This window comes from Natrix helvetica, assembly GCF_964273705.1.
Source record: "Natrix helvetica genome assembly, chromosome: 4".
In the NCBI taxonomy this organism is placed as follows: domain Eukaryota; kingdom Metazoa; phylum Chordata; class Lepidosauria; order Squamata; family Natricidae; genus Natrix; species Natrix helvetica.
The window spans coordinates 104,190,042-104,215,605 of NC_138550.1; the positions used below are offsets into that span (position 1 = coordinate 104,190,042).

At 43.6% G+C, this 25,564-nt stretch overlaps 1 long non-coding RNA gene across 2 annotated transcripts in view; it reads left to right on the plus strand.

The window, feature by feature from the left end:
- Nucleotides 1-25,564, plus strand: part of LOC309392257 — a 320,340-nt gene that overhangs the window by 252,130 nt on the left and 42,646 nt on the right. Inside the window, exon 7 of one of the 2 annotated variants that reach the window (XR_014175407.1) lies at nucleotides 19,700-19,787. The exons of the other annotated variant lie outside the window; for it this stretch is intronic. This is a non-coding gene — a long non-coding RNA (uncharacterized lncRNA). The remainder of the gene's footprint in view (nucleotides 1-19,699; nucleotides 19,788-25,564) is intronic. 2 annotated transcript variants of the gene reach the window in all.

Consider the following 25,564-nt stretch of genomic DNA (forward strand, 5'->3'; position numbering starts at 1 on the left):
TTATTATGAGTGCTCGGGATGTTTTCGCTGCTTCAGTAAAAGATAATGTGCGCTCTCTTAACTGGCATAAGAATGGCATGAATGTACCATGCAAAAAGGGTATGAACCAGAGGTGGTATTCTACTGGTTCGGACCAGATTGCCCGAACTGATAGCAGAAATCGCGGGCGGCTCCATCCACCCGTACCTGGCTCTATGGCATCCCCTTTAGACCCCTTTTTCACCAAAAGCACATGCACGGAAGAATCTGTGCATGCATGGAGGTGGCACATGCGCTCACATTTGCGAACCGGTAGGGAAGTTAAGTGTTTACAACCCCTGGTATGAACACCTAATATTGAAGATTAATGAGTTTATTAGAAATTTATATATTAGAAGTCTCTCCCTCTCCCTCTCTCTCCCTCTCCCACCCACCCCTCTCTCTCACTCACACACACACACACATGCTGTCTCATCATCAGTTGACTCCAAATACAAATCTTTGTTTTGTAAGCCTTAGAAAACTTTGTAATCAGAACAACTCCTTCACCTTCTCATACTGTGACTTGCTTTGCTTACTGTCTGTTCTGACCCCACCCTCTTGCCTGTGAATAAACCAGAACACAGGCTTGGCTGTTTGCCACTGTTTAATTACTGAGATAACGAATTCTTTGGCTGAGGGCCCAGACAACTCACGTTCATTAGAATAGCTCTGCAGCAACCCAGATAATTCAAACAGACACGGCTAGAATACACAGATAGATTTTCTTAACTACTAATTTGAACGGTTGTTTCCTGCAAATGTCCCCTCCCAACGCCTCACCTATAATCTCTCTTGGGAGGGGCCAATCCACAGCCCCCTGTGCTTAATCATCTTCTGTGAGTCTGCCTATGGAGTTGCTGCTTCCGTTTCTCAGCCCTTCTCAATCTGGCATCAGGGACAAACTGCCTTTGATTCTCCCCACTGCTCCATGCCTCAGGCACCTCCTGGTGGCCAACCAGCCTCTCTAGTCCCTGCTCTGAGTCTGAACCCTTCACAGGGTCCTCCACATCGTCCAGGACAGACTCATATGGTTCCTCGCTATACGAGTCCATCAGCAGCTCAACCGGATCCTGCTGGACCACAACACTGTCCTGTTTCTCAGTCACCAGGGGATGCTTCATATGTCCTCCTTTTGCCTTCTATGAGCCCAATCTTTCCCTTCCCTGTGGATCTTAAACTTACCCCTTCCCTCATTTGATACAGTGGGTTAGCATCTGTCTTAAGAGAACACAATTGGAATTTGTCTTCTGCTAGCCTAATTATCAAGTCACTAAGAGATCGATCTCCTTCTTCTTTGATGATTTCATTAGCATGCTGATCTTTCCTCTGTCTCTGCTTGTTATGGCAGTTGCCGTTCAGATTCACGGTAATTCAAAATCTGTTTCTACGTAAAAGTTTCGAGATGCATGTTCGTGATTCTTAACACTTGTTACAATTATTTTTATATGTCTATAATAATAGCTGTCCAAGCATTTCCTCACAAGTGCAACACTGGCTTAAATAAGGGCTGCAATAGCTGAAGAATTTCTTGATCAATAGTGCTAAAATATTTATGCGAGCAGCAACAGCGCACTTTAGCCTGTGTGCACTATGAAATGGGATATGGGTGAAGTTGGATATGGCAGCAAGGCTCGGTGCTAAAGAAAGAAACAATCCAGAACTGAATGATTCTGTTCTTGCTCTATCTTGCTTTAGGCATTATACCTTCGAAGGAAATTCCAACTCTTATACTCTGTCTTCTAGAGCAGCGGTCACCAACTGGTGGTCCGTGGTCCACTGGTGGTCCATGAGAAAATTTTGGTGGTCTGCGGAAAAATTATTATTATTTTTTTATATTGCACTAAATCAGGGGTCCTCAAACTACGGCCGGACACGCCCAACGAATGTTTGTGTTGCTGCAGAGAGTCTCCCCCTTTGGGTTTTTTTGTCAGAGGGGGGAGAAATTCTGACTTTGGGTCTGCTTCAGCTCCCTGGTGCAGGGCTTTGGGCGAAGGCTGGAGGGAAGTGCTGCTGGTGGCAAAGGGCTAGAGGGCTTTGTTCCCGTGGGACTGCATTATGGCCTGGAACTGGCTGACCATCTCAGCCCACTGAGTCTCCAGGCGCCGGTACCTGGCCTTGCACTCCCGCAGGTCTTCTCTCTGCTTGGAAAGCCTATACTTGTAATCCTCAGTGAGGTGCTTCTGCTGAGCCCCCTTCTTGGTCAGATCCAATTTGAACTCAGCCAGCTGGGCCCTAAGGAGCCTGGGCGGGCAGGCGAGGAATGGCTGAAAAGTTGGTGACAGCTGTTCTAGAGCAGCGGTCTCCAATCTCTCTGGTTCAGTGGACGGGCAGAGATGGTGGGGTTGGGAGAAGGGATGATTTTGCAGGCATACAAATGCAGCTTCACACTGTGCACACACATGCTCCCACCACATCTGCAGCCCGGTTCCAAAGAGGTTGCAGCCTGGGGCTTGGGGAACCCTCCTCTAAAGTCTTAAGTCTTCAGAGTCAGAAATGGACTTCAATATTTGTGTTTAGTTGAATGCAAGTGGAAGTCCTCTTACATTTGGAAGCCCAGCAGGGTTCTCTGTGTCATAAAGTTTACAAAGTGTTTGCACCTGATAATTGAAGCTGTTTTACAGATAAATTAGAAACACAAGAACATGAGATATTAATTAAAACATGACACATAAGAAAACTAAAAAAAAGTAAAGCTGAAAGCAGATGCAAGAGCAAGCAGTCCAAACACACTAGAAATGGTGCATAAAGTGCGTGGAAAAATAATAGGGAGATCGAATGACTTGAAAGAAATGTTTGCTGCTGATATTCTAAATCCATCAAACCAAGGTATTCCATAGATAAACATAGAAGTCATAGAATAGACATAGACTAACTTTATTGTGACTTTGAATGTACACTAATCGGCATACATTAAAATGAAATTTTGTTGCCTACATCTCTCACAGGGTCACTAACTCTGCATGAACATGACAAAATAAATAAATAAATACAAAATTATGCATATACCCACATATATGACATGGAGAAACAACACAGTCTAGTTCGGATCAGTGGTGGGATTCAATTTTTTTTACTACCGGTTCTGTGGGCGTGACTTGGTGGGTGTGGCATGGCTTGGTGGGTGTGGCAGGGGAAGGAAACTGTAAGATCTCCATTCCCACCCCACTCCAGGGGACGGTTACTGCAAAATCCCCATTCTCTCCCGATCAGCTGGAACTCAGGAGGTAGAGAATAGATGGGGGCGGGGCCAATCAGAGGTGGTATTTACCGGTTTTCCAAACTACTCAAAATTTCCACTACGGGTTCTCCAGACGTGGTCAGAACCTGCTGAATACCACCTCTGGTTCGGATGTATACATGTACATGGCGAAAGAAACAAATCTTGTGAGTTTACCAGACAGGGAACAGACTCTGTTACAGAATCTGATAGTCCTGCTAGAAATACTTTGAAACCTCCTCCCAGAGGGGAGCAACAGAAACAGATAAGGTGCCAACTCTGTAAATGTTTTGCTTCTTATACCCACCTCACACTGGTATTCACTACAATACTCCAGTTTCTATCCTATCCTCAGGTTTACCTACATGGATGCTTTTTAATTATCCTTATTGGAAATTACAAGGGAAAGATGAGATTCAGTGAGCTTCATGACTCAGGAATTGGACTCCCAGGCTCTTTGTAAACCCTCCATTCCTGAATAGTTTAGTACACATTTTTATTTTTAAACAAATTAAGAATAACCGTAGAACTACATACTTGTCTGTGTGATAGACCAGCCAGGTTTTTTTTTCCAATGCATTGGTTCATATTTCATCTCCCTTTAAATATTTATTTATTTCTTTAATTTACATAGCTGTCTGCTCAGCACATGACTCATTGGGTCTTTTGTGATACCTTTTTCAGTGGATAATTTAAAATTCCTCTCTGAGGAGATGTTTCTTGTATTGATCAATCCTTCCATCTGAATGCAGAAGTCTTTGATTAGTGTGTTTAAAGCAATAAAGATGTCCACAGGAGTGTCACCATGATTGATACTAATGATCCGTCTTTATGTGGCTCTTTCAGTTTAGCCACTTCCTCTGCAGATTGCAATTTTATCGTTAAAACAATGCCCTGCTGTCCATGGAGCAAGTCATAAATTGTGGACTATCTTGCTTTAATGATTCTATATCCACTGGCAGAATCTCAATAACCTTCATTATCTTTGCTCCAAGAAGTCAGTAACTTCCGTGGTGAGCAAGTAATGGGTTTAGGAGGGCAACTGGAGATAGCTGAGATCACACCAGAGGTTATCTTGATAGTGTTTCTGGTGCATTAGAATAAACAGGCATTTGCAGATAACACAATGATTTTCATTTGACGTCTTTCTTTCACAATAACACTGCAAAGAGAAATTGCTACTGTTCAGTAGGTCACACTCTTGTAAAAATATATGGGTTGTTTGGTAAAATGTTGTGGATGTGGCACTTAACCACATTGGGTGTTGGTGATTGCAACTGAGATGCTGCTGAAGCATTTCAGTAAAAATGTGCGTACTTACACAGTCATATTTTAACACTCTCATTACTCTTGATGAGTCATTTGCACTCACACTTATAACAGAACATAGAGAATCTGTGCTGGAATAAAGAACAATAATTTCAGAAATTAGAACTGTTTTTTGAAAGCTAAAAATATTGGAGTTTGAAGTATAGAAATAAGATGGGCATGACATGTGTCACAGATAAGGAAAGGGATAACTTAGTTTTTCTACAAATATACCCAAAGATATACTGTGTGTGTACATATAAATATTAATTTAACTTTGTTACTCTTTCGCAAAACCCTGAAGAAAAAGGGTTTTCGCAAAACCCTGAAGACCTTTGTCAAGAATTTGTTGCAGAAATCAAATCCAGAAAGCACACACAAATAACTGATTCAGCAGTTAACTCCTTTATATACATAATGTCGTGGCCCAGCAGCGGACAGCTGAGCTGTTGGTGGACTCTGACAGTGATGACCATTATGGGACTGCTCTGGAGGATGAGGAAGACTCTGGAGGGTGTTTGGAGTCAGAGCAGGAACTAGAGAGGCCTGTTGGCCACCAGGTGGCATCTGAGTCAGAGAGCAGTGAGGAGGAACAGAGGGAGGTTGCCCCTGATTTGCGTGTGGGTAGAGCTGAGAGGAGAAGGGAGCAGCTGTGGAGAAGATGTCATAGAAGGAAATAGGGACAGCTGCTTACTGTTGTGGCCCCTCCCAAAGAGTTTATAGGTGGGGCGATGGGAGGAGAATCTTTGCAGGAAACAACAGTCCATTTTACTAGCCATTGAGAAAGCATTCCGTAAGTCTAATCTTGGTTTCTTGAAGATAGCGTTCTAGGCTCCTAGCCAAGGGGTGGCTTTATCTCCGTAATTAGTCGTGGCAGACAGCCAAGCCTGTGTCTGCATATTCATTAGAATCACGGGACCGAACACATAATAACACATGAATAAATGTACAATACTAACAGCAGATTCTTCCAACATGGTAGGTAGGAGAGATGAGTTTCAGTTCAGAGTTCAAAGCTCATTACAGACAAAGAGAACCTCCTTTATTCAGGGCAGTTAAACTAAGCCTAAGCCAGGCCCAGGCACCTACTGTCTCCAGCAAATACTGTTTCAGTTTCTAAACAGACCTCATTGGCTGATTTAGTTGCTATGCCTATTCATTGGCTGACCTGTTGCTATGTCCTATTCCAGTTCATGAATATTCTGACAAGCTTGGGTTTTTTTTTTTCTATTGGGCAGAGTGTGATGACCCCCATCAAGGGGCTTGTTTGATTGCTCGTTGTCACCAAGGGGGTAGGGATTTATTGTTTGTATTCTTTTTACATTGGGTTTTTGTTTTTCATAACCCACCCAGAGTTATTGAAAATGCCCTAATAAATTATCTAAATAAATAAAGAAGTTGCTGCCACTAAATTCATAAGAGTCTTAGATTTGGAAGAGGCCTACTTGGGTCCAACTTCTTTTTAAAGACAGGAATCTAATTGAAAGTATCCCAGACAGATGGCTGTCAAATCTTTGCTCTGATATATCCAGTAAAGAGGATAATAATATTGCCTCCTCACCAACGAAGCTGTACTGTTTACAAGGACAAACGCCAGGACCATCACGCACACCTTTACAGAATAAATAGCCAGTTAATGAATTGCACAAGCATACACTAGTAAGGAAGGAGGGTTGTGTAAAAACTAGTGCCGAAAAATTACTGCTTTAAAATAAAATTTTGGACTATACTGGCTATGTGATGGAAGAAAGGGAGGCCTGTCAAAGAAAATTTGATAAGTGGAGTAATTGAAAGAAGTTCAAATGATGGTGGAAGTGGGGAAAAAGAGAAAATAATAAATTGTTCGCAAGACAAAATACCATCGCAAACTTTAAAAACAACAACAACCATGGGGTGCAAGAATGGATTCTAGTAGTATCCCCAGCCCTATAATTATGCTACTAATTCAAAACACTCTGTTGAAGATTATAAGGAAGAGAAATTGTTACTCCCAATTCTCCTTTACTAAACTGCGTTGCTCGAACACATGCACGATGTTTTCAATGCTATTTCTCAGCTACATGTTGGAGGCAAAGTTCTGCAGAGGACTTTGAATTAGAGACAAGGCATAGTTGGATACCTTGCTTGGCTGCTTTTAGAGTGAGTGACAAACTACTTCAAATCTTCCTACTTCACACCAGTTTAAAGCTTTGCATGGAGCCTGCTTCACTGTATTTGACACCTTTTACAATCTTTCATAACCAGAGGCTCTGCTATTGCAAGAAATTCAGTGCCCTAAGGCAAGGTAAAAAGAGTACTATTCCTCTCATCCCAAGAGGCTTATTATTAGGTTCTTGGAGGTACCAGACCTGCAAGTGGTTTGATGACAGAGAGGATAAAGAGATTAAAGTATATTCCCATTGAGTGTGTCACCACGGACTCCAATATTTTTAGTCTCCCCCCCCCCACTTCATAGAATGTCAGTGTGGGTTCCATTATAAAAATAAGTTTATTTCATATGAACAGCTACCAAAAGTACTGGCTAACTGTCTTGGCACCTTCCAAAACATTCTTGTAATGCAGAATTTGGATAAGGGATTGTAATATTTACATAGGATTAGATTACTATTACTATTTATAAAACACTTTCTGAACATGCCAGATGCTTCTTCCTGAGAGAAGGAGTCACATATTATCCCTGTTATATAAATGGATGCCAAGTTTAAGAGGTAATTATTCACACCCAGCTACTCAGGGACGCCATGCTAGAGCTATGGCTTGCAGCTGAATTTCTTAGCTTCATTTTCAAAACCCTGTTCTTGGAATCATGTCAATAAACGTAGGACTTTAGATCATCCATTTTGAAAACTTTATGCTTGTTTTCTGATGAAACACCGGTATGTTTCTCCATGCAATTCTACACACTTGTCCCTTTGGCAATTCTGCCAACTCCTCAGTATGGGTCATAGAATTATTTTTTGCTACATTAGTCCTCCCATCCAATGTGAACAGAGCTTTAAAAAGATCGTATGAAGCAAACAGGAGTGTTATTTCTCCTTAAACTGCCTACATTTAACAGAAAATATCTTCTTTCATCAGTTTAGACTTCTGTAGCTATTTGGGTGGAGAAATGGCTACCAGTTTTTTTTAAAAAAGTCCTGAATCTTTACAACAGAAACATCTGGAGAGATGGTTTGTATATTAGGAATTAACTGTTGATTTATATGTTAACATGCTTGTGGGAAGTTTCTCCTTGTGTGACCATTTTGGTGGTTGATACACACACTTGATGTCTGCAATGTTTTTTCCTGTTGAAAGACATTTTGTATTTCTGAGAATATTATCTTGCATGGTGGCCAGTCCATTGTTTATGAGATGCCTATAAACTGAACATAGCGATACCAATAGCACATAGACTTATATACTTTATTTATTTATTTATTTATTTATTTGAACTTGTTAGTCGCCCCCTCTCCCCACAGGGACTCGGGGCGACGTACAAAAGCAACAATCAAAACAGTATCATATAGAGGAGGTAAAAATAAATAAATAAATTACAGTGCTTAGAAAAAGTTAAAACCCCAATAACATTAAAAATTTAAAAACTAAAATTAACAGTTAAAAAATGACCAAGGGGTGGAGAAGCTGTAGAGTTATGCCAGGCCGGCTAGTCGAAACAGGTAGGTCTTCAGTTTCATACGGAAGGAGCGGAGGTCGGTTGTTGTCCTAATGTCTGGGGGGAGGTCATTCCAAAGGGTAGGGCCCACCACAGAGAAGGCCCTACTCCTGGGCACCGCCCTCTGACACTCTCTGGAGGACGGCACCCGGAGGAGTCCCTCTCTGTGTGAGCGAATGGGTCGCAGGGATGTATGGGGCAGGACACGATCCCGCAGATAACTAGGCCCTGTGCCATGGAGCGCTTTGAAGATGGTGACTAACACCTTGAAGCGCACCCGGTAGGCCACAGGAAGCCAGTGCAGCTCGCGCAGGAGAGGTGTTATATGGGAGAACCTCGATCTCCCCATAATTACCCGCGCGGCTGCATTCTGGACCAACTGCAGTCTCCGGGTGCACCTCAAGGGGAGCCCCATGTAGAGAGCATTACAGTAGTCCAGGCGAGACGTCACCAGCGCGTGAGTGACTGTGCGCAAGGCCTCCCGGTCCAAAAGGGGTCGCAATTGGCGCACCAGGCAAACCTGGTGGAACGCCCCCCTCGCCACGGCTGCCACATGATCTTCCATAGCCAGCCGGGCATCAAGGAGGACGCCCAAATTGCGCGCCCGTTCCACCGGGGCTAATTGCTCATCCCCAATGGCCAGCGATGGAATGTGCTGGTTGAACCGGGAAGCCGGGAGCCACAGCCACTCTGTCTTGGAGGGGTTGAGCTTGAGCCTGTTGTCACCCATCCAGACCCATACGGCTTCCAGACACAGGGACATCACTTCGACGGCCTCGTTGGGTTGGTTTGGGGTGGAAATATACAGCTGAGTGTCATCAGCGTACAGATGGTATCCCACCCCGAAACCACGGATGATCTCGCCCAGCGGCTTCATATATGTGTTGAACAGGAGAGGCGAGAGGATCGACCCCTGTGGGACCCCGCAAGTAAGGGGCCTCGGGGTCGACCTCTGCTCCCCTGCCAACACACATTGCGTCCGGCCAGAGAGGTAGGAGCGGAACCACCGTAACACGGTGCCTCCGACCCCCAACCCCTCCAGACGGCGCAATAGGATACCATGGTCGATGGTATTGAAAGCCGCCGAGAGGTCTAATAGGACAAGGATGGAGGAACAACCCCCATCCTTTGCCCTCCAGAGATCATCCACCAACGCGACCAAGGTCGTCTCCGTGCTGTGACCGGGTCGGAAGCCGGACTGGCGCGGGTCTAGATAATCAGCTTCCTCCAGGTGACACGGGAACTGCTGAGCCACCACACTCTCAACAACCTTCGCTAAAAAAGGAAGGTTGGAGACAGGACGATAATTTGCTAGCTCCTTTGGGTCCAGAGAAGGCTTCTTGAGCAGGGGTCTCACCACCGCCTCTTTCAAGGCGGCTGGTAAAAGGCCCTCACTCAGCGAAGCGTTCACCAGTCCCAGTAGCCAGCCTCGTGAGCCCTCCCAGGAAGCCAGTACCAACCAGGAGGGACACGGGTCCAATAAACATGTGGTGGCTCGCAGTCGCCTGCGCAACCTGTACAAATCTTCGGTGACAACAGGGTCAAACTCCTCCCAGCGTGGTCTCTCAAGACTAGCCTCGGACGGCCCCCCTGGAGCACTGGAGTGGGTCCATCCCCTCCGGATCTGATCAATTTTATCCTGCAGATATTCCCCAAATTCCTCTGCCCTGCCCTGCAATGGGGGATCCCGCTGCCCCTGTGACAGAAGGGAGCGGGTCACCCGAAACAGGGCGGCAGGGCGGTTCTCTGCGGACGCTATAAGGGTGGCGCAATACTGACGTTTGGCCACTCTTATTGCCACAAGGTAGGTCCTTAAGTAGGCTCTTACCTGTGTTCGGTCGGATTCGGAGCGGGAGGATCTCCACTTGCTCTCTAGGCGTCTCCTGTGGCGTTTCATCGCCCTTAGCTCCCCGTTAAACCAGGGGGCCCGGGTCAATCGTTGCCATCGGAGAGGCCGCAAAGGCACAACCCGGTCCAAGGCAGCTTCACAATGCTTTACAGACAGCTTCACAATGCTTTACAGACCTCTCTAAGCAAATTTCCCCCAATAATCTGGGTCCTCATTTTACTGAACTCGGAAGGATGGAAGGCTGAGTCAACCCTTGAGCTGCTCAGAATTGAACTCATAGAGTGAGCACTGACCTGGCACTGCATTCTAACCACTGCACCACCATGGCTATAAATGCAGTGTTTTGTTTAACACTTATTAGGAACGTGTACTCAGAATTATCCTGCATCCAAATGGTGGAAGATAATTCTAGCCAAGAGACCTAATGCCACTGATTTCTCTAATTTTCTTGAGAAGCTTCCTAAGTTTATTTATTTAGAAGGTCTGTATGGCCATCCAACTAGCATTGTGAGTTGTGGTTTCTGAAAGGCTTTCTTCTGACATTTTCCTGCTCCTGCACGCATCCATCCATAGAAGATACACGATACTGTGTTGTGAAATCTAATGTACAAACCAGCTCGGAATAGAATAAATCTAAATCCAGGAAATGTCGCTCCCAGTTATAATTAGTTTGCTTCAAACAGCCAGTAATTTGTAAAAGCTTCTGAAAACAGTTGCTTGTTTTGTAAAAGCAGTTTGTCTTACACAATAAATGATGTGATCAGATAAATGTTTTTGTGCAAGCCTGGCATATTTTGTCAACTCACAAATACCCCATTTACTTGTTTCTTCAAGTTTGATCTATACCACCCATCAAAACAATGGAAGCCGAACTACCTCCCTCCCCCCTCCCCCCTCCCCCCTCCCCCCTCTTTCACACACACACACTCAAATACACACATACACATAATACACATGCATACATGTTCAATTTAGCCGGCCTGGCCTAATACCAATTTTAGTCCCTCAAGTCTGTATTTTTAAATTTTTAGGGGTATGCTTTTTAGTTGATTTTAACTTTTATTATTCTGTACAGTTGAATTTAGGTTTAATTCGTTTTTAAGGGAATGTCTTTAAGGGTATCTATCTTTTGTACCTGTTTTTTAATGAGATGCCTGTACACCGCCCCGAGTCCCTTCGGGGAGAGGGGGCGGTCTATAAATTTTGAAAATAAATAAATAAATAAAATACATAGGTACAGCAAAGCTATATCGTAAATAACACCTAAAGACTTAAAGACAAAGAAAAATGACAGTTAGCAAAGGAGATTGGAATATATATTGGAATAAGCAAAGCAGATTTAATGACACATTCATGCTATTTTTTTTTGTCAACAATACTGAAGTGGTTTTCCATCTTTAATTTCCCAATCCTGTCCCTTATCCTAAGGTTTCCTAGTGATTTAGCAAGTTACCACTTGCTTCTTCAGGCAACCTTCTGTACGTCTGGTGTCCTCCAGAAGAGTTGCACTGAAATTTCCTAAATTCCCAGGTTGAGAAGGGTTGCTTTGCCTTTGTATGTAACACAACCACAGGTAGTCCTTGCATACTGATTCCCTCATTCATGCTATGATAGTCTTATCCCTGAATTATGTGATTGCCAATACAGATGGTATGTCAGTGACGTGCGGTGAGGTTTATAGCTGGTGAGGCAGCAATTTTTTTTGACTTGTGGACTTCAACTCCCAGAATTCCACAGTCAGGCATGCTCAGTTGCGACCTGCCGCCCTCCGCCCTGAGATTCGGCCACGGCACCGCCTGCCAGAGCTGCGCGGAATCCGGGGTGCGCTTGTCGGGCGAGGGCAGCGTAGATGAGCGGACGGAGCGGAGGAAGCCTCTCCCCCCCCGCTTCCCGCACCCGAAAGAACAAAGGGAACCTCTGCCGCCGCCTGGGCAATCTGGGTGGCTTCTCTCACGGCGGCTCTCTGGTGCCGAGCTTGGGAGTCCCTGGAGGAGCTGGCGGGGGCTGCAAGCACCGCAGGCTGGACTGGAGCCTCGAGTCTAGGGTTGCGAGTCATTCGATAGGAAACTTGCCTCTTGGAAGGAATGACTCGGCTTGGCTCCTGCTTTGTCTCTCCTGCCTCTTTGCTTCTACGTTCAGTCGTTGGGGGGCAGATCGAAAGCGGGAGCCAAGCTGGGTCATTCCTCCCAAAAGACAAGTTTCCCATCGAATGACTCGCTGCCCTGATGATGAGAGGTTAGGCTGTGCCTCACTTGCCTCACCTGACTGCACGTCATTGTATATGTGTTGCCCTGTGCTTAATCGGTTGTTTTCCCTCCCTCCCACTGTCTTTCAAGAGAAGAGATTGGAGAGGAAGGGATTACAAGAGAATAAGTAGACCCACAATGGAGAATACATACCAAAAGCAATGCACTAGCTCCACAAACAGCCTGGTGTACTCCCAATTATATGCCTGCTTACTGTTTTATAATCCCTTCCTCTCCAATGAATGCAAATACAAGCATTATTTCCCTTCTGGTTAATTATCCCAAAGGCCAGGATGAGCATTCCCAAGGGTAGGGAAATGGGGGAAAGGAAAGTACAGCCCTGGTCATATGAGTTTCCATTTAGCAACTGCTTCACTTAGGAATAGTGTTGTGAATCTTAATTGTGGTCACTAAATGAGGACTGCCTGCACTTAAAGACTTTGAGGATTCTAAAACAGGGGTAGACTACTTTCTGCAAGTTATACTTATTGGATGATTGCTGTGATAAAGATGTTAGGAAGTGGGCAGAGCAAATATGGACAGGATCAATATTTTTTGTTGTTCCCTCCCAGAGATTAGATTCCCATTTTTAAGCTATTCTGTAAAGCACATTTTGGAGCTTGTATTGTGCTTTTGTGTGTTTTTTATTTCCAATGGGTAGGAAGCTTTGCCTGTTAATCCAAAGGTGCTTTCCCTCCCTCCCCCTCTCTCTCTTTCAAGAGGCAACTGGACAGAAAGTGGGGGGGGGGAAGCACCTTTGGGACAACCATGACCTGGATGACTGATAATCTCCATTGACTTTGCCTGCTGATTTTTGTAATTGTGGCCACCAGGACTCCAGGGGCTACAAAAAAAGAGTGTTGGAATTGCCCACAGGCCTCAATCCTCAGATTGTTCATCCTTATGTAGACACATCCCTACCTAAACTTGAGGCAGACTGGTATGTCAAGGAGGTTTCCTTAAGATGTGGTCCTGAAGTAATTAACATTTTAAAGGTAAATACCTTGAGAACCAACGGGACGCCAAAGTGGTCTTTCAAATCTGAATAATGTAGCTCCTGCTGAAGCAATATTGTTTGCACTTCTCTTTCCTGGGACTCAGTGGCTCAGTGGCTAAGACGCTGAGCTTCTTGATCAAAAAGGTTGGCAGTTTAGCGGTTTGAATCCCTAGCGCCGTGTAACAGAGTGAGCTCCCATTACTTGTCCCAGCTTCTGCCAACCTAGCAGTTCAAAAGCATGTAAAAATGCAAGTAGAAAAAATAGGGACCATCCTATTGGTGGAAAGATGGCGTTTAGTCATGCCGGCCACATGACCACAGAGACTTCGGCTTTGAAACGGAGATAAGTACCTCCCCGAGTTGGGAACGACTAGCACATACGTGCAAGGGGAACTGTTACCTTTACCTTTTTTCCCCCCTGGCAAATCATACAGTGAAGCTGTTCATTTCTCAGGTGCTGATACCAAATCCCCAAAAGTACACTTGAATCAATCAAGATTTCATGGTAGGAAACTGATCTGACCCCCCCCCCCATACACACTTCCTGGTTTCTTCAAGCAATCAAGTCATTTTATGCTTTCTTTCTTGCACGCGAAACTGAAACCAAAGAGGCACGATTTAAAATGGCTCTTTAAATAAGAATCGGAAACCACAGTTTCATGGTTTGAATATGAGAGAAATCTCTGGCTTGCACTAACCAGAACTGGTGTTACTTGAGTTGTCCTGGACTGTCAAAAGGTTTGGAAGGAGTTTTAAGCCCAGCGTTAAGATTTCGCTTATGTAAGATGACCTTTCTTGACCCTTCCTGCCTGACCTTGTAGGGTGCTCAGATTTTGCACCTGACCTCTGCCACTTTCTTTCTTTTTTATCCATATCTTTAATGAGAATTGCTTCTTTGCTTTTTCTCAAGCTCTGTGCCCCAGATGGGGAGACACACCTATAAATATGCATATCTTGTTTCCTTTTTCAGTTCCCCCACCCAACCATTCTTATTTGTATTTAGCAGCAGAATAAATGCATTGTTCAACCGAAGGTGTTCATTCTTTGAAATTTGATTATTTCGCTTTATTGTTCTGGACAAGCTCATGTGTAATGCATGAGAGGGTTTCCTCCCCCCCCCCCCAATGTTAAACACCAACCCTTTTTTTTTTTAGTCTAAAGAAACAGGGTACATTCCCAAGGTTTTTCTAAAAGTATTCTTCCAGAATGCTACTAATTAAATAAGGCTATTATTTTAAGTAATTCCAGGAAATCAATTAGAGGTTTTGCTAAGTACCATAAGATTACATTTTATCCACGTTTCAGTTCAGTGCTGATTTAATTGAAATATGGGAAGCCAGGGAGGCTACAGACCATTGCAGTGGTTACCGTAGTATAGAACGAATGAGAATGAATCCACCCAGAACTCTTCCGCTATATTTTAACAAAATTTATGCAAGAGGACCATATTCTACCTTTGAGAATTTTGTTGACATTCTCTCCTCCTTTGAAACAATTCCTCTCTAGTAAGAGGCTTGCATGTTGTTTTTTCTTTATAACCCATCATGATTAAATCTTTTGGGGGGTTTCGGCTGAACTTTGTATAGCAATATGGTCTGCTTGGTATACCTTGCTTGCTGATGCTGACTCCTATCTCCCCCTCCCACCAATTCTACCTCTGTAGGCTGCCTCTAAATCCTAATTGCCCTATCTTTTAATTTCTGGCTCCAAGGCTTGCTCTCTGCTTCTAACCAGCGTTCGAAGTCATCCAGTGGTGGGATCCTGCCAGTTTAACAACCGGTTCGGTGATCGCACGCTTTACACAGGTTTAAGTTAATTTACCTTCTGTGTTACTGCTGGGGAGTAACACAGTTAAGGAGCGGAAATCTGCTCTGCCACGTGAATCAGCTGAGAAGATATAGGTCAGTAAAGCGCAGGGGCAGGTGGGCACAAACTGGTTCGCTCCCAGCTGATCGTCAGAGCTACCAGTTTGCCTGAACTGATCCAAACCGATAGAATCCCACCCATGAAATCATCTAGGAGTACTTGGGAAGCAAGGCTAAACTGATCTCTTTGTTGGTCACATTTAAGAATGTGCTAAAATCTGTCTTACTTAGCTACTGTTTGTTATATTTTCTTCTCGTGTGTATGTGTGTGTTGTGTACGCATGTGCATGCGTTGATGGCTTACAACAGTAGTTCTCAACCTATGGTCTGTGGACCACTGGGGAACTGTAATGTTGTGTGCGAAGGCTTAAAGACATGTTGTGATTTAAATCTTGAGTTAAGTCTTGCTGGTCCGTGACCACAAAGGGCATTTAGAGTGGGTCTGTGTAAAGAAAAGGTTGAGAAGCACTGGCGTACAAGATTCTTTTAAAATCTTTATTTTGTTAATAGTGTTTTATTTTTTATATACTGGATATGCAAAATAAATCATATATAATAATATAATTTAGAAATATAGAATATAAAGGATGACTAAAATAACGATAGCTGTATGATACACAGATAGTCTTCAACTTACAATCACAACTGAGCCTAAAATTTCTGTTGCTAAACACTACAGTGAGTTAAGTGAGTTTCCCCCCATTTTACGACCTTTCTTGCCAGAGTTGTTAAGAGAACCACTGCAGTTGCTAAGTCAGTAGCACAGTTATTAAGTGAATTTGGTTTTCCCATTGACTTTGGTTATCAAAAGGTTTCCAAAAGTTCACATGAACGTGGGACACTGCAACCATCATAAATACATGCCAGTTTCCAAGCATCTGAATTTTGAACATGTGATCATGGGGATGTTGCAATGGTCATATGTGTGAAAAACAACTCTAGGCAATTACAATCAAAAATATAACAAACCAAAAGCAAAACATAACACACAGCAAACGAGAGACTTCACAATCACACTGTCTCCAAAATCTGGAAGAACAACCATGTCTTCAGCAATCTCCTGATTGACATAAGATGGGGAGCTACATACCGAATATATTGGGAAGAAGAGGAGCAAAGATTATTTCAGGAGACAGGAATTGACATTATTTAACAGGATTCAGAATGGACCCACTCGGCTCAAATTTTCCACATGGGGCAAAGGCAACTGGAAATAAGTCATGACCCCTCAGATAGCCAAGCCCTTTGCCATGAAAAGCTTTATAGATAAAAGTCAGCTTTGTCAACTGTACCCAGAATTCAACTGGCACCAGTGCACTTACCAAACAGTGCGATCAAATGCCTGTAACATGTCTCAATCACTGCCTGCACCGCTGCCTTCTGGACGACTTCCATATTGTCATTTCTGCAAAAGTAGAAATGATTATAGTGGAGATACATATACATGCGCATGCGCGCGCACGCACACACACGCCTCAGCTATAACCATTCCCAATGTTACACATTTTTACACACTCAAAAATATACATTTCTCAAGTACTGTGGATCTAAAGCAGAGGTCTTTTGGGCCTTGCAGCCTAGGGGGTGCAGGGAGAGAGTGAATGGTTCAGCGCAAATGGTGTATGCATGTGTCACTTGCACAAGTGGAGCTGTGCGTGCACGCCTGCCACTTGAGCAGCCCAGTTCCAAATGGGCCACGGCCTAGTACTAAACCGTGGCCTGGAAATTGGGGACCCCTGATTTAAAATACTAAAGATTAGTAATCTAAAAAGGTGAAAAAGAAAAGTTAGTTGACATGGAGATCACACCGTCACCTGATAATAGAGGTGGATGAGGGCCCATGGACTGCTGCAATAGGTTAATTGTTCCGTCTCTACCATTTCTCATGATTTCAAGCTCTGACTGATAAGTATATTAGGCACCAGCCATTCCCTTAAGTACATTAAATTGTCGTTTTAAAGTCTAAAAAGAAAATGTTGACGAAAAGGCTTCACAGGGATTTAAATGTGAGGTTTGCAGACTTTAGTCCCTTGCAGAATTCTACTTGGTCCTGCAGAAAAATGTAAAGCAAAAATTAAGATAGCCAAGTACATTTTTTTAAGGAGCACTGGTTTAGCACCATAAGCAATAACCCAACAAAGTGTTAATATTTTACCTTGGGCAACAACCCAAATTTCCTTTGTTAGTTTAGGACAGGGGCCTTATACGGAACACATTGCATAGTTTCAACTAAAGGAGCTGCATTTTTTTCCACACCTGCCAGACACTTCACCTTCGACTTTGGGAGTGCAGTCGGGAAGCCCATTTTTCCATGCTTGTGACTGTAAACAAACAGTGCATGGCAGGCATCCAAGTGTTACAAGGGGGAATGGCCTGAATTGTAATAAACAAGACCGCAATTCAGAAAAAAGAATGGGAATTAAATATTCAGACCACCACCACCAAAAAAAAAAAAAAAAGTCTGGCTGGTTTACAGCAAGGCCAGCATGATAAAAGCTGTACTTTTGCCCCTGAAAATAGATGCAGTATGTAATTATTTATACTGTAAAAAATGTAAGGAATTTCACAGATGAGGATGTTATAAGCATTTCAAAAGAGTGTGACTGTGGAAAAGAATCCAATGAATAATAGTTTGGCTTAATTCAGCATCTAGAGGAAAAATAGTGATAACTATAACTCTGGAAAGAGCAGACACTGGGAACATTACATTTGTATGTTCATATATGGAAGATACTTTATTGGGCTTACTTTCTCGGGGGCTTTATGAAGCATTCCTGGGTGTTCACCTACAAGTGATGAAGGTACCAGATCTGCAGACCAAATCTGATACTCCTAAATTGTTACCACCATTTGATTGCTCCTCTCCAACCCCAATGCACACACCTTAATAAATATGGAAGCTCATACAATATAAGCCAGTATAAGTATATTAACTTATGCTCTTAAAATTTAAACTCTTCCTCATTGTTTATTTTTGCCTGTGTTGGAGGCTATCACTATATTGGTGAAAAGGTTATTTAGTCCTCAGAGGACTGGGCCAGAGATGGTACTCAGCAGCTTCTGGAGAACCCTGTAGTGGAAATTTTGAGTAGTTCGGAGAACCGGCAAATACCACCGCTGACTGGCCCTGACCCCATCGATTCTCTATCTCCCAAGGCCCAGCTGATCGGGAGAAAATGAAGATTTTGCAATAACTTTCCCCTGGAGTGGGGAGGGAAAGGAGATTTTACAGTATCCTTCCCCTGCCACTCCCACCAAGCCACTCCCACCAAGCCATGCTACACCCACAAGAACCAGCAGTAAAACATTGTTGAATCCCACCACCGGAATGGGCCAATTCACATTGCTTTAAGAAGCAATGCAAGGAAGCATTTCTTGCATTGGGTGCTTCCCTCTTCTCCTTTATTGCAAGTTACTGAGTGCTGACAGGAATAAAAAGCATAGTTTGCATCAGAGTACTGGCCAAAGCATAACATCTAGTTACATTCCTTGGAGAAATGGAAAATGGCGCGGTAGATTCAGCATCTCAGATTAGCAAACATAACCTAAAGATTACATAAAATATTTTACACAATACATATACGCTTCGAATTACAGCTGATCCCTTTGAGGACCATTTGAAATGACAACAAACTCCCCGAAAGCTACTTACAAAATGACTTTGAAGTTACAACGTCCTCCCTCCGTCGCCACAGTCAAGTGATGGCATTTTGGACACTTGGCAACCGACTCACCTTTACAGCCATTTGCAGTGTCCCACAATCACATGACTACAATTTGTGCCCTTTTTTAAAAAAAAGTCCTTCTCCAGGGTTTACTTCTGGCAAAAAAAAAAAAAAAAGCCCATTGGGGAAAATTGATTTGCTGAACAGCTATGTCATTCCCTTAACCACCACAGTATTCAGTTATTGACAGAAAATGATGAAAAGTCAAGTCCAGCCATGTAATACCTAAAATTACGACGACAATGTCTTATGACTGTAATTCCAGATTCAATTACAGGCATAAGTCCAAAGAATATCTCTAATAGAGTTATGCTAGCATAGTCGGGCTTTTTTTTTTGGCTAGCTAAGTACTCATTGCCTACATGAATTTATAGAAAATTCCCAGGATTTCAGGGGGCAGTTTATGGAATGCGTAATAGAGAACATCTTCTCGGGAAGAGGCGTGATAAGAGTATTTTTCTTCCCCTCTTGACTTGAAGAAAGAAATCATAATCTCATCAACACATTTCCACATACATAGGTATGATAGTGGGAGGAAGAGAATTTGCCTGTGTACAAACACATAGGAAAAAGCTCTGCCTTTGTGCCCAATAACAGAGAAGCGCTTTGCATTAAAGATTTCAGCCATGTGCACAGCCTCTATTAAACTCAGCACTTGGATAACATGATTAATGCGCTCTCTCTCTCTCTCTCTCTCTCTCTCTCTCTCTCTCTCTCTCTCTCTCTCTCTCTCTCTCTCTCTCTCTCTCTCTCTCTCCCTCCCTCCCTCTCCCTCCCTCCCTCTCTCCCTCCCTCCCTCTCTTTTTGTGGTTGCAGCAAGAGAAGTCTTCTTTCTGTAATGGCTCCAGCATGCAGTGGTAACGGGAGACAGGAAAAGGCTAAGTGAGCATCTTATTTGTCAAAGGTAAATTATTCAGAAGGCAGCCCAAATGGAGATTGCCGGAGAACTAATGGTATATGGAGGATTGCATCTCATCCTCTCCAGTTCGGAACAGGCTTTTCAGGAATTCATTGAAGTGGAATCGGCTTTGAGCATTGCAGCCGAGAAGTAATATTCTGCCATCCAGCTTGTGTCTGTGGAACAGCATCCCCAGCAGCCTTCCCTTCAGCAGTCGCATGCAGAACCGCATGCAGAACCATAGGCGCACAGGGATGGTAGTGTGTGCAGAGGTATAGGTCCCTGTCGAGCCCTTTTAAGGGGACCGTCTCTCTAGGGCTACTGCAGAGGAGCAGTTGTGGTCTCGTTATCTATGGATGCTGCTGTGCTTCCCTCCCCCCCCCCAAACGTGAGTTTGGCCACTTCAGTGCTGCATCATGCAGTTCTCATGTGACACTGGCTCTCTCTGGCAGTTTGAAACAAGAGGTTGGGTGATTCCGCGTTTCTGGACACTTGCGTTGAGCAACATAGGCAGTCGCAATCCCAAATGACAGAAATAAAAAAAAAGTTTTATTTATTAGTGGCTTGATTTTGCAGGGGTTTTGCTTTAATCCTCCGTTTTAGAAGAGGCTATTGGGTGGGTGGGTGGGGGGCACTCCTGCTTTTTCCTTCCTGCAGGATTTGAGCCATGCTGTTGGAAAGGAGCGATTTCGTCTTCTCTCGGAGTGATGACGCTGCACCACTTTTGGCATATCCTGCTTCCCCCATTTACCTGGGTGGCTGTTGCTGCTGCTGCTGCTGGGGTTGCTGTTGCCTGCCTGCCTGCCTGCCTGCTTGCATTTCAGCCCGGCTTGTTTCAGGAGAGCATCACTCATCAGCACGCAAAAGGAAAGACACACGATGAAATCTGGGCACTGCATTCTGCTATTGCTGCTGGAAGCGAAGAAATGGGGGATGCAAGGTTTACTTTTCCCTTCCCTGAATGGTAAAAATGTGAGTTAAAGGTTTGGGGAGCAAACATTTAAAGAAATGCCATGCCAGCTAATCCGGTACATATAGGGAGGGCATTGGCAGCAATGCAGCATGCATGGAACGGTATGCGTCCAGAGGAAGAATTCAACCACTGCTGTTCGGATTATTATGGGGAAAGCCATGGTGATGCAGTTTCACCTCAGAGGAGAGCTGTGCTGAAGATGGATAAATGAAGTGCCTTGTATGTGTGCCTGTCAGAGCACAGCCACGGGAGAAAAGGAGTGGAAGCCAGCAAGTGGCAAGGAAGAAGGAGAGCTGCATGCCGTCTGATTGTCGTCTTTGGTGTCTGCTTATTCCAGCAATGGTGATAGCATAATTTACGGAAATGTGCCTGGAGACAGGGACTTGAAATTGTAGACCAAACACTCCCTAACGCTGTTACAGAGGAAACGAAAGGTGTATGTGGCTGCAAAGACACAAACACCTTGTGGGGGAAAAGGGAAGTGTGCAGAATCAATGTATGTCTGTATTTGTACATTGCGAATTGAGCTTTCAGAATGATTTCAGAATGCTTAGGAGATATTCTGACTGTTAAAAGACGCTTGGCTAAGGGGTCTAAGTGTTCAATTGCCTTCGGTATACATGTTTTTCAAGAAATAGGAGTTGCGAGGCATTTCTGCACACAGGATTCTGTAAAGTCTCCCTCTTGCTGTGTGTGTGTGTTTGTGTGTGTCTTACACCTATTAGTCTTGAATTTTCTGTATGATTTAGAGTGGGATGTTGGGCTTCACCCCCCCATCTTTAAACTCTTTATAAACACAGCTGTACTTAGTCTAGTAAAAAGAAAAACATACTATAAATATAAGTGTGGTCAGTCTAATCAAAATAAATTATCCCAGATGACTTTTGTAGCCCAGCTGGCAACTGGGCTTAGTATTCAACCAAGATGAAATCAGTAATGTATTTACATTTTAATGCATTTCAAAGTCAGCCTGTAATTTGTTTTAAAGGGAGGGGAAAATCCCACTGAAAAAAAGCATAGTGCTCAATTTTGGCAAGAGAGTGCTCTGCAATGTATACTGCTAAGTTTTATTTCTGGTGTAGCATAGTAGTGGTGAAATGGAGTCATCTCTCTTTTTAAACAGAGTTTTATTATATGTATGTATATATGTATGTATGTATGAATGTATGTATGAATGTAGGTATGTGTGTGTGTGTGTGTATGTATGTATATGTACACACACACACTATAATATAATATAATAATATAATATAATATAATATAATATAATATAATATAATATAATATAATATAATGTAATACAGCTCCTGCCAGGTCATTCAGGAAGACATACCTGTGGTAACGGTCCAAATTAAATGAAAGAAACTCAGGCTAGAAGCTTCATCTTGAAGCTCAGATAAATAGGGGAAGCTTGGCAGAAATGTCAATAGCTGCCTCTTTGGCATATGCAAGCACGCACAGCTGTGTTTTTAAATCCAGCAGCCCTAAGTTGTTCTGAATGTGTCATCTCCAGCAAGATTTCTCTGCAGCCATGTAAGCCATTCTGCAATGAGCTTGCCTGTCCTTAGCATGATTTGTTACTACAGAAATCACTTTTTGCTCCAGTATAGTTTAGCCAGTGGTTGAATTTCTGCTTTCTGCTCTTAGAGGAAGAAAGATAATTAGGAAAATATATTTTCTTTTGCAGCCTTGGTACCCTCTTCTTTTTCAATAACAGCTCCGCCTTGGGCAGTTTAAAGGAAGATGTGCGGGTGGGGAAGGGAAGGGAAGGGAGGAGGGACGCTTGTAATTCATACGAAGCTGCACAGACCAGCAGAATGTCAGCAGCTTGTAATTAGCAGTCCGGTGGTTACATCAGTGAGCGTATCTTTCCAAGAATAACGATGATGTCTTCCACAAAACGAAGAAGATAGGCATAACCTGGTTATCACGCTTGGCTTAAACAAGAGCAAATGGATTAATGAGTGTGTTTTGTCCATAAAATTCAAAATGGATAGAAGATACATTGTGAGGGTTGCCGAGTTCTGCAGTTGAGTGTGAAGTTATCCACAGAGCCTGGAGAAATGTGGGTGGAAATGTGCAGACTGATCACTGGTAACCAATACCTTTGCCTTATAGCCTGGCTGTTCTAGCTCACCCAGGTGGTTGAACGGCATGAATGTATCACAGTTGAAAAAATAAATAAATGCAAAAGGCGCTGTTTAAACTGAAAAGAAACTAAAAAGACTGGACTGCCTTGCAAGTTTACTGTTTTGAACTCGGCTGCTGTTTAGCTATACTCTTTGGTATGTGATTTGACTTCCGATCAGTCTTTTCTGTTTCACCAAAGAGGGGAAGAAAGAGGTCAGATTTGTGAATTGCAGCAAAGCATTTTAAATGCACAGCAAATCCTGCAAAGCTTTCTTGGGAACATTGCAAGCCTGGAGCTTTACAAGGATGTTAACAGTACTATTTCAGACCTGCATTTGCAGTCCTGCTGCAGGCAGGCAGTGAGTGGTGAGGATGTAGGAGGTGCCTAATTTGCAATTGGCCTTTTCCAGACACCTTTCACACAGCCCTTCCTGATTTTCCTCTGCAAGCCTTTGCAACCTGTGGTTTATGATTCTCCCCTCTTCTGGGCTGCCCAAATTGCTTTGAGCCTCTTCTAGTTTCCCAGATTCCCTGCAAAAAAGTCAGCCTCAGTTCAGCTCTTTGTTTATTTGGCTCTCCTTAATAATATGCTTAAAATAAACTGCATTGTGCAAACATGTGTATTTTAGGCTGGGAACGTTCACATTTCTTGTGGGGGAGAAGGCCGTGTGTTGCATGCAGCCAATTGCTCCGATTGTCTCATCCTGCAGGGCGGTTTTAAAGATCCTTTCATTATTTGAAGAGTCACAAAAGCCCACATTCTCCACTCCTGCCCTTTTGGATTTGGGCCTGCCTGACTCCGGGATGCTGTTATTTTATGCACCCAACTGAGTAGAAAGGTTTCATTGGGTATGTGTGCGGGAGCCCGAGCAGCTGGTCATTAATGTCGAATCCATTGCCCGAGCAAAATGGAAGTGGACGCAAAGGGCTGTGTGATTAATGCTAGCCTGCAAAGCCTGTTCCATCCAAGAGCCGGGCTTGCAGTAAAAAATAATGCAGGAGCCTGATTTGATGGCTCTTTAACAGGGCAGTATGTCATTGTGTCGCCAAGCAATTGAGGTTATTATGGGGCAGGGCTGACAGACGGGACAGTGGGGTTACTAGACCGTGGCATTTTTAGAAATACAGGCCTGACCTACTTTGAGTGATCCTGGCTGCCAGCTGCATGGTGCATGGAGCCTCCCGATTGGCTGCCCCTGTTGCTAAGGGGAATTAGCATGAATTTTTCCACATGCGGTCTCGGTGATTGAATGATAAAAGCTGACTGGAATTAAAGCGATTCAGTTCAGCATTATGTAGATTAATCTTTCTCTTTCTGGAGACCCAGAAGGGGCGAGGGAAGGCAGAAGAACTCTAGCTTGGTCTTTCATTTGTTTTTGTTTTTCCAGACAGGGCAGGGCAGGAGCCTAGTTCATGAAAGGATTGTTAGAGAAGGAAAGCGCTCTTTAAAGAGGCCAAGGATATCGAAGGACAGCTGGCTGTTTGATGGTATTTCACCGTGGCCTCTTTTGAGACCGGCATGGGGACCTCTGGCTCCCCTTGCTTTGCTTTGCTTTAAAGGAGAGCAAGGGAAGGGGGGTATGTACCCTGTTTTTCCAAAAATAAGACCTTCCCGAATAATAAGCCCAATCGGGCTTATGAGCGCATGCGCTAAAATAAGTCCTCCCGGAAAATATTGCAACACAGCAGCAGCCATGAGCTCACCACCTCCTGCACCTCAGAATAATAAGACCTCCCCGAAAATAAGGCCAAGCACTTATTTTGGGGATGAAAAGAAAATATGACCCTGTCTTATTTTCGGGGAAACACGGTAGGTGTGGTAGATACAAACTTTATTCTGTTTTTAAGAAAGGAAGGCAAGTGGAATACAGGTAGTCCTTGACTTACAACCATTTAGTAACCATTCGAAGTTAGGATGACACCGAGAAAAGTGACTTACGACCGTTTTCACATTTATGATCATTGCAGCATTCCTGTGGTCACATGATCGAAATTTAGACGCTTGGTCACTGACTCATATTTATGATGGTTGTAGTGTCCCTGGATCATGTGATCGCCTTTTGCGAACTTCTGACAAGCCAAGTCAATGGGGAGGCCAGATTCACTTAACAAATGTGTTACTAACAACAGATCTAATGATTCACCTAACTGTGGCAAGAAGGGTAATAAAATGGGGCAAAACACACTTAACAACTGTCTCACTGAGCAACAGAAATTTTGGGCTCCATTATGGTTGTAAGTTGAGGACTGGCTGTACCAGGTTTTGGAAGGAAACTAATTTTATGCCTGTTTTTGTTATAGGCTGTCATTGAGGGTCATGTTTGCTGATAAGCAGGCAGAGATGGGCTTCAGCTGTCTCACCCACCTGTTCAAAGACATAGATTTTGGTGCTACCATAATATTAGAGACCAAAATCTGTTGTCTATTTATTTGTTTATTTATAGCAAGCTCATCTAGATGTAAGCTCATTTTTATATGCTCTAGGAAGGTATTTCTTCATGAAGGAGTAAATACTTCTTTTATTTACTTTGTAATGCCTTGGTAAGGCCACACTTGGAATACTGCATTCAGTTCTGGTCACCACGATGTAAAAAAGATGTGGAGACTCTAGAAAGAGTGCAGAGAAGAGCAACAAAGATGATTAGGGGACTGGAGACTAAAACATATGAAGAACGCTTGC